The sequence below is a fragment of the Perognathus longimembris genome, chromosome 22, assembly GCF_023159225.1.
Source record: "Perognathus longimembris pacificus isolate PPM17 chromosome 22, ASM2315922v1, whole genome shotgun sequence".
Taxonomy (NCBI): domain Eukaryota; kingdom Metazoa; phylum Chordata; class Mammalia; order Rodentia; family Heteromyidae; genus Perognathus; species Perognathus longimembris.
This window is the reverse complement of record NC_063182.1, coordinates 28,442,823-28,451,025: the sequence shown is the minus strand read 5'-3', so window position 1 is coordinate 28,451,025 and position 8,203 is coordinate 28,442,823. Positions and strand designations below refer to the sequence as shown.

Below are 8,203 nucleotides of genomic sequence, written 5' to 3'. Positions count from 1 at the left end.
TAACGATGCCCAGACAGGTACCTAATTTCTGTTCTTTTATGTCATTTTAAGACTACTATTTTTTCTTACTTTTTGAATACCTTTAACACTCTTTTTCTCCATACACTGTCAAATAATTAGAATTGTCCTCTCATGATATTGGAATAGATCAACAGTAAATGGGATTCTCATCAAGATAAGAAACAAAATTCTCATCAAAATAGTCAATATCTCTATTTCTCCTGGTTCCTGGAAAACATTTTTGATCATTAGATATCTGGAATATCTTCTCTTATCTCTTCACACATCATTTTCTTCCTTCTGAACAAATTGTCATCACATTGTACAGATGATGCTTCATCTTTTTCCAAAGGATTTGCTGTCAAGCTTTGAAGAGTGGAGTCAGTTATTATTTTCTTCTGGTCCAGGCACTTGAATACAAAGTCTGGGCACCATTCTTGACCATTTTTGCTCAAGGCTAGTAGTTTACCACTTGAGCCATAGCTCTACTTGAGCTATGTTTTGGTAGTTAGTTAGAGATAAGAATCTCATGGGTTTTACTTCGTGGATTGCATTTGAACTAGACTCATCAGATTTTAGCATCTTGAGTAGCTAGGATTGTAGTGGTGAGTCACCAATACTTGGCCAGATATTATTTTTATTTTTATTTTTTGAATAATTATTTATTGTCAAAATGATGTACAGAGGGGTCACAGTTTCATACGTAAGGCAGTGGGTACATTTCTTATGCAATTTGTTACCTTCCTCCTCACTTCCCCCTCCCACCTCCCCCTTCCCCTCTCCTCCCATGAGTTGTTCAGTTGGTATAAATGAAATGGTTTTGTGTATATATATACATATATATATGTATATATATGTGTGTGTATATATATATATATTTTTTTTTTTTCCAGTCCTGGGGCTTGGACTCAGGGGCCTGAGCACTGTCCCTGGCTTCTTTTTGCTCAAGGCTAGCACTCTGCCACTTGAGCCACAGCGCCACTTCTGGCCATTTTCTATATATGTGCTGCTCTGGAATCGAACCCAGGGCTTCATGTATATGAGGCAAGCACTCTTGCCACTAGGCCATATTCCCAGCCCTTAGATATTTTTATGAATCATACATTTTTGAGGACAAAGACCGGACTATACAAAGACAAGCGCTATATAATTTACCCTTTGGAAACCTAACTTCTGAAGGTAACTTTCATTAATTTTTTTCTTTGTTTACATAATTTTCTTTTACCATCAAAACAATTTGTGATGGATAAATAAGAGCAGATGTGGAAGAAATGTGTGTAGTTTCACAGTCTTAAACTCAAACCTTAATTTATTTTCTACTGTTTTTGCCTCTTGTTTCTTTACATTTTTGTGCTACTAAGCATGGATTTAAATGAAGTGATCCAATTTCTAATGTTTAAAAGATATTTTGTTTCAATACAACAGTGTATGAGAGAAAATTTTATAAAATAGCTAGACTTTATAAAATTATTTTAAAATTTCTAGTGCCTCTTCAAGGTTTTCAAAGCCTTCATATTTTCTAATGGATTATTTTATTCTGCTAAGTAAAAGCCTTTTTATACAGACTTTCAAGCACTGCTGCTATTTTTTAATAACCCTAAATGGAATCACCACTTGTGTGGGGCCAATTTTCAGTTACTTTTAGGTAAGTATTCATTCACAGAAGGGCAGGGCTCTACTAGTGCTGTGATTCCTATATTAGAAGACCTCAGTTTTAAAGCTGTCACCTAAAGTCAATCAAACCAATCATTAGCAATGAAAAGGTGGGCGGGGGGAGTAAATAATTTTAACAGCAGGAGTGTCCAAAAGAGGAAGTTATTCTATCTTATAGCACTTCTAGGAGTTGTAGGAAACAACTTTATAACTATTTATGTGCCTGATTACTACACAATGTGAATGAGTCTGAGCTGTTGCCAAAAAGCACACCTCTACTCATAAAAGAAATGATCATTTGTTGACATTAATAAACACATCAAAGGCACAATTGTATGATTTTGATGAATAATTAGAGGTGATTATGAAAATTATACTCAAAATATACATTTACATGGATAATTGTGACTATTTCTATTGCTGTGCATTTGACATTTTAAATATCACACCCACCAATAGTTTTGCTTTAAAAAAATATCTAGCCTAATATTAAAAAGGAAGATATGACCAGTTACTAAGAAACAAAACAAAACAAAACAACAAAAAAGAATACCCAAGAGATTAAAATCTATATCATGAAAAAACTGCAAATGTATTTCAGAAAAAGTGCAAAGATATGATTTTAAATGTCAAAGCTTAAATGCATGAATAAGATTTGCGTAATGTATCATCAAAAATAAACTATATAATTGAAGGAACTTTGTGAATTCAGGCAAACTAAAATCATGTCTCATCAGCAGAAGTGTTTGTTCTTCAGTGTTAGTCTGCTAGAAGTCAGAGTGAGTTTTACAGTGGTAGAGGTGGGCTGCTTCCTCTTTAGTACTTTTCCATGTGGATGCCTACATTCCCACTCCGCACACAAGGCTCCTCCACTTGTGAAAATTGTGCAGCCAGTGAAGCAAACTAAGGATTTTCTGTACAAATAGCATTGTTGAAGGAAACATGTAAGTTATTTAGTGGTGGACTTAGGAAGAAGTTTGAAGCCGGCGTACACATGTACATATACACACATACACACTCTGAGTTAGAGATACTAGACTTCCATATTATATATTTCATTCTTCTATTTTGAATCTAATTTCATCCTCAAGGTGATGTAAAGAGGGGTTACAGTTATATATGTAAGTGATTGCATTTATTGTAAAACTTGTCACCCCTTCCCTCATTTCTCTCCAACTTTAACCCCTCTCAAGTCCCCCGCCCCATATGTACAGTTAATTTCCAACATATTGTCTTGTAGTGTTGCTGTTGCATTGTTTCACCGTTTTTCCTTTGTTTCCTCATTTTGTTTTTACCCTTCCTACTAGTAATTCATATAAACATATATACAATATCCAAGGTACCAAAATCAAATATAGTGACAACCAGGGATATAACCATCAGAAAGAAAAATGGAAGCAAAAAGAAATAATTGCACATAGTACATTAAAAATAACAACAACAAAACCTCTTGTTTCCATAACTTAAGAGTTCATTTCACTTTGCATCATCATATATAGTCACATGTACATAGTTATTGAGCTATTGTGAACATCTGCTAGGACTATCCTAGACAAATACTAATTATTACCAATTATGCAAACCATGTAATCTATGTTTCTTTGGGTCTAACTCACTACAATTAGGATGATTTTTTTTCCAATTCTTTCCAGTTCCTTATGAAGGAGGCAATGCTATTTATTCTGATGGAAGCATAGAATTCCATTGTGTATATATACCACATTTTCTTGGTCCATTCATCTACTGTGAGGCATCTGGGTTGGTTCCATATCTTAGCTATGGTAAATAATGCTTCAATGAACATGGTTGTCTGGTAGCTTTAATATGGCCTTGCTTGTAGTCATTTGGGTAAATGCCCACAATTGCGATTGCTGGGTCATTGTTTACAATCTTTTGAGGATCCTCCATACTGCTTTCCAAAGTGGTTAAACAAGTTTACACTCCTATCAATGATATAGTGGTGTTCCCTCTTGGCCACATTCCTGCCAACATCTGTTGTTATTAGTTTTCCTGATAATCGTCATTCTAACTGAGATGAGGAATTTCAATGTTGTTTTGATTTGCATTTCTTTTATGATCAGAGATGTTGAGCATATTCCATGTGTCTATTGGCCATTATTATTTCCTCTTTGGAGGAGACTCTTTTCTTCATTGTAAATGCCCATAATTTTTAATGTCTTACTTCTGAAATTAAGAAAAATATTTTGTACAGTTTTATAAAATGGACATTCAATACTCTTACCAGAAGACTTTTTTGCCACTCAAAAATTCACCCTCTTGTGTATCCCTATACTAGATTCATATTGCTCACCTTAGAAGCTTACACTAGATAAAATAGTATGTATTCTGCCTACGTACTATATTTATTTTGTAGCTTCCCCTTAAAATCAAGAAAGTAATTATGTGCTTGCTCACTAACATATAGATATCTAAATACCTACTCCCACTCCCAACTTTTTTTTTTTTTTTTTTGGTCAGTCCTGGGGCTTGGACTCAGGGCCTGAGCTCTGTCCCTGGCTTCTTTTTGCTCAAGGCTAGCAGCTACTCTGCCACTTGAGCCACAGCTCCACTTCCTGCCATTTTCTGTATATGTGGTGCTGGGGAATTGAACCCAGGGCCTCATGTATACGAGGCAAGCACTCTTGCCACTAGACCATATCCCCAGCCTCCACTCCCAACTTTTGAACCTCTCCCTGTACTTGGCTTTTAAATAGGGAACGGATAAGATACACAGACCAAAAATTTCAAAACATTCTGAAGTATGCTGCTTTCTTGTGTAAATAACTGCTGTTTTTAAAATACATGACAAAGATGAAGGAGGGTTCTATGAGAACATTTGAAAAGTAGTATTTTAAACAACATAGAAAAATGAGGAAATGGATATATTTAGGATTGTAAGCATAATTGCTGCTGGCAAGTATGTATACATCCAGGTTTCAAAATTCATATTTTTCTAACATAATCTTCAAAAACAAGGCATGGTTCTATTTTGTGTGCACCACCTCCATTCTGTTAAGAAAGAATCTTCATGTGGACTGTTTGAGAAACATATCAGATATCTGAACACTTTCCCTTTCTTACAGTTTTCTGTTTTTCAAAATTAACTTACAAAAATAGTAAATTCCCATATACTTTTTTATGTTGTTCTAAAATTTAAAGTTGTGAAGAGTATTCTGAAGCCAAGACTTTCACAATGAACGTTTAACTGTCTGTTATCTATCTATCTATCTATCTATCTATCTATCTATCTATCTATCTATCTCTTTATCTCTCTACCAATGTATCTTTCATCTATTTATCTATCTCTATTATCTCTCTATATATCTAACACGCCATTTTACAGCTGTCTATCTCAATGTTTGTCTATCATCATTTTCTGTCATCTCTATGAATAAGATAACACATGGCCTTCCATTCTCACTATACCATGTAATTTGACCAGTTCTGTGAGAAATTATTAACAATATTTAATATGAAAAAGACCAATATAAACACTGGCAAGCAAGACACAAATGAATACCATATATTATTTGAATATTAACACCAGAACCATTCACAACAGCTATCATTTATTGAGCACTTACCATAAACCAGACATTAATATAAGGTATAACATTTTTAGACATATAAATGGTTCTTTGAAATATCCCTTTAATTTGGGTTCATGCCTGTAATTCTAACTTCTACCTCCTCAGGAGGCTGAGATCTGAAGATGAAAGTGTAATGCCAGCCTGAGGAGGACAGTCTGTGAGACTCTTATCTCCAAAAAGCCACCAGAAAACAGGAGGTGGCACTGTGGCTGAAAGTGGTAAAGAACTAGCCTTGAGGGGAGGAAGGAGGGGACTCAGAATCAGTGCTCAGGCCCTGAGCTCAAGCCCTATGATGGATTAAAATATATTTAAGCATTGCACTGTAATTATCATTTGAAAACAACAACATAAAAAAATGACCTTCAGAGAGACCAACTTATTTGTTTCAAAATTACTTAAATGATAATTTTAAGAAAGAATTGATATTTACTATGTGTCTTCACTTTTCTGTATGTTGATACACAGGTTTCTGTTATAATTTTCTACAGAGAAGAATTTATACCCTGAATACGTCACTGTGTGTCATAATTGACCCTTTTCCAGTCAATATAATTTAAATTTTATGACATCTTTTCTTCAAAGTGATCATCTGTGAAAATTACTCATTTTTTTAATGATGAAGTAGATGACCTACTAGAAACATTGATTGTAACAGATATGGGCCACACATAGAGGCTCATGTCTGTAAACCTAATTATGTGGGAAGTGTAGGTAGAAGATTCATAGTTTGAGTTCAGCCTGGGAAAAAGATTGAGGAGAACTTATCTCAGAAAATAAACTCGGCATTTTTGGTTAACATACATTATTATAGCCTTTTTTGCTAGAGAAAGAGGTAGGAGGATCACATTCCGAGGCTGGCTGGGGAAAATGCATGAGACCCTATTCTCAAGGGGTACACCACTTATCCAGCAAGTGTGAGGTTCTACATTCAAATCCTGTAGAGCTAAAAACACACAAAAAATGTATATTCCAAAAAGTTTCCCTCATTGGTAATAATTGGTACACATCTAGGATATTCCTAGCAGAAGATCACAGTCGATCAATAGCTATATGTTCATATGAACACTTATGATGCTAAGCAAAATGAACTCCAAGTTATGGAAATAAGTGCTTTACCATTGTTGTTTTTATGTTCAATGTGCCATATGAAATTATGTCATTTTCTTTTGTCTTTCTTCTCCATAGTTTTACCCCTGATGTCACTGTAACTGATTTTGATAACATGGGTAATATATATATATATATATATATACACATACACATATATATACATATATATATATACTATATATATAGTATATTCTTTAAAAAAAGAATCAATCACTTCTGTATTACTATTGCTTAGGAAATTTAATACAGAATACCATATATGTTGCAGTAACATATCATCACTATAATTTTATTAATTAACTTATTATTTTACTATTGTTATTATCATTTGGTTGCTCATGGGGCTTGAACTCAGGGCCTCCATGCTGTCTCTGAACTCTTCAGCTCAAGTCTAGTGCTCTACCACCTGAGCCATAGCACTCCTTCTGGTTTTCTGGTGGTTAGCTGTAGAGATAACTGTCTCATGGACTTTGCTGCCTAGGATGGCTTTGAACCGTGATCCTCAAATCTCAGTGCTAGGATTACAGGCATCAGACACTGGTTCTGGGTTATAATTTTAATTTCAGGAGTAATCTTTTTTTAATTTTCATTGTATTGTCAAGATGATATACAGAGAGGTTACAATAACATACATAAGGTAATAAGTACATTTCTTGTGGAATATTATTACTCCTTCCCTCTTTTTTCTCTCATGTCCCCTCCCACCACCCCTAAGTTGTAAATTTCATTTCCAACATATTGTCTTGTGAGTATCCAGGTTGCATTGGTTTACACTTTGTCCTTTGTCTCGCCATTGTTTTGTTTCCCTTCCCTCCCCCAATTCAGGTAAATAAATGTACAAGACACATGTAGAAAAATAAAATACTATGACAATAGGGGATAAACAAAAACAAACAAAAAAGGAAAGAAAAAAGAAATAACTTCACATACTACATCAAAAACAAAAACTAAGAAAATTCTCTTATTTCTATACCTCAGAATTCATTTTGATTAGCATCTTCTTATACGGTCATATGTACATACCTATTGAACTATTGTGATTCTCTTCTAGGATTATACCAGACATATACTATTATGAATCAGGGAAAATATGGATTCTATGTTTATTTGGGGTTGGCTTACTTCATTTAATATGATTTTTTCCAAGCCTTTCTATTTCCTCATGTAGGGAGCTATGCCATTCTTTCTGATGGAAGCATTGAATTCCATTCTTATATAGTGATTCCTTTTTCCCATATCCTCAATGTGCATTTCTTGTTTGTTTTCTTGATAGGCAGTGTGACTGGGTGAAAGAAAATGTAGAAGTCATTTTGATTTGCTTTTTTTTCCAGCTATAATTCCAGGCAGGATCCAAAGAAGAGTTTTACCATTTCTTCTTTGGGTATTATGGAGATCTCCTTTATTCTTCTGTGCTAATCTAAGAGATAACTCAACTTTAAAAAGACATAGAAAAGGGTAATGTATTATTAATTGTTTTTTTTTTTTTTTGCCAACACTGGGCCTGGAACTCAGGGCCTGAGCACTGTCTCTGAGCTTTGTGCATGATGCTAGCACACTACCACTAGAGCCACAGCTTCACTTCCAGCATTTTCATAGTAAGTTGGAGATAAGCATCTCAAGAACTTTCAGGCCTTGGTTGCTTCAAACCATCATCCTCAGTACTCAGCCTCCTAACTATCTAGGATTACAGACTACTGCTGCATGGCCCAATTTGTATTTTTTATTCCAAGAATGCTGAACATTTCTTCAAGTAAAAGCAAGTATCTTATGTTTTCACATATCTATGATGGTAGACCTAAGATAGTAATAATACAACATGAGTTTTAAAAGGAGACTGAGAAAATTTAGCA

The 8,203-nt window shown here is 34.5% G+C and overlaps 1 non-coding gene across 1 annotated transcript; it reads right to left on the bottom strand.

Annotated features, from left to right (window-relative positions):
• Positions 1-7,682: 7,682 nt before the first annotated feature.
• LOC125340257 lies at positions 7,683-7,800 on the bottom strand. The gene has a single exon (XR_007208735.1). It is a non-coding gene; the product is annotated as a small nucleolar RNA SNORA26 (small nucleolar RNA).
• Between the last annotated feature and the right edge of the window lie 403 nt (positions 7,801-8,203).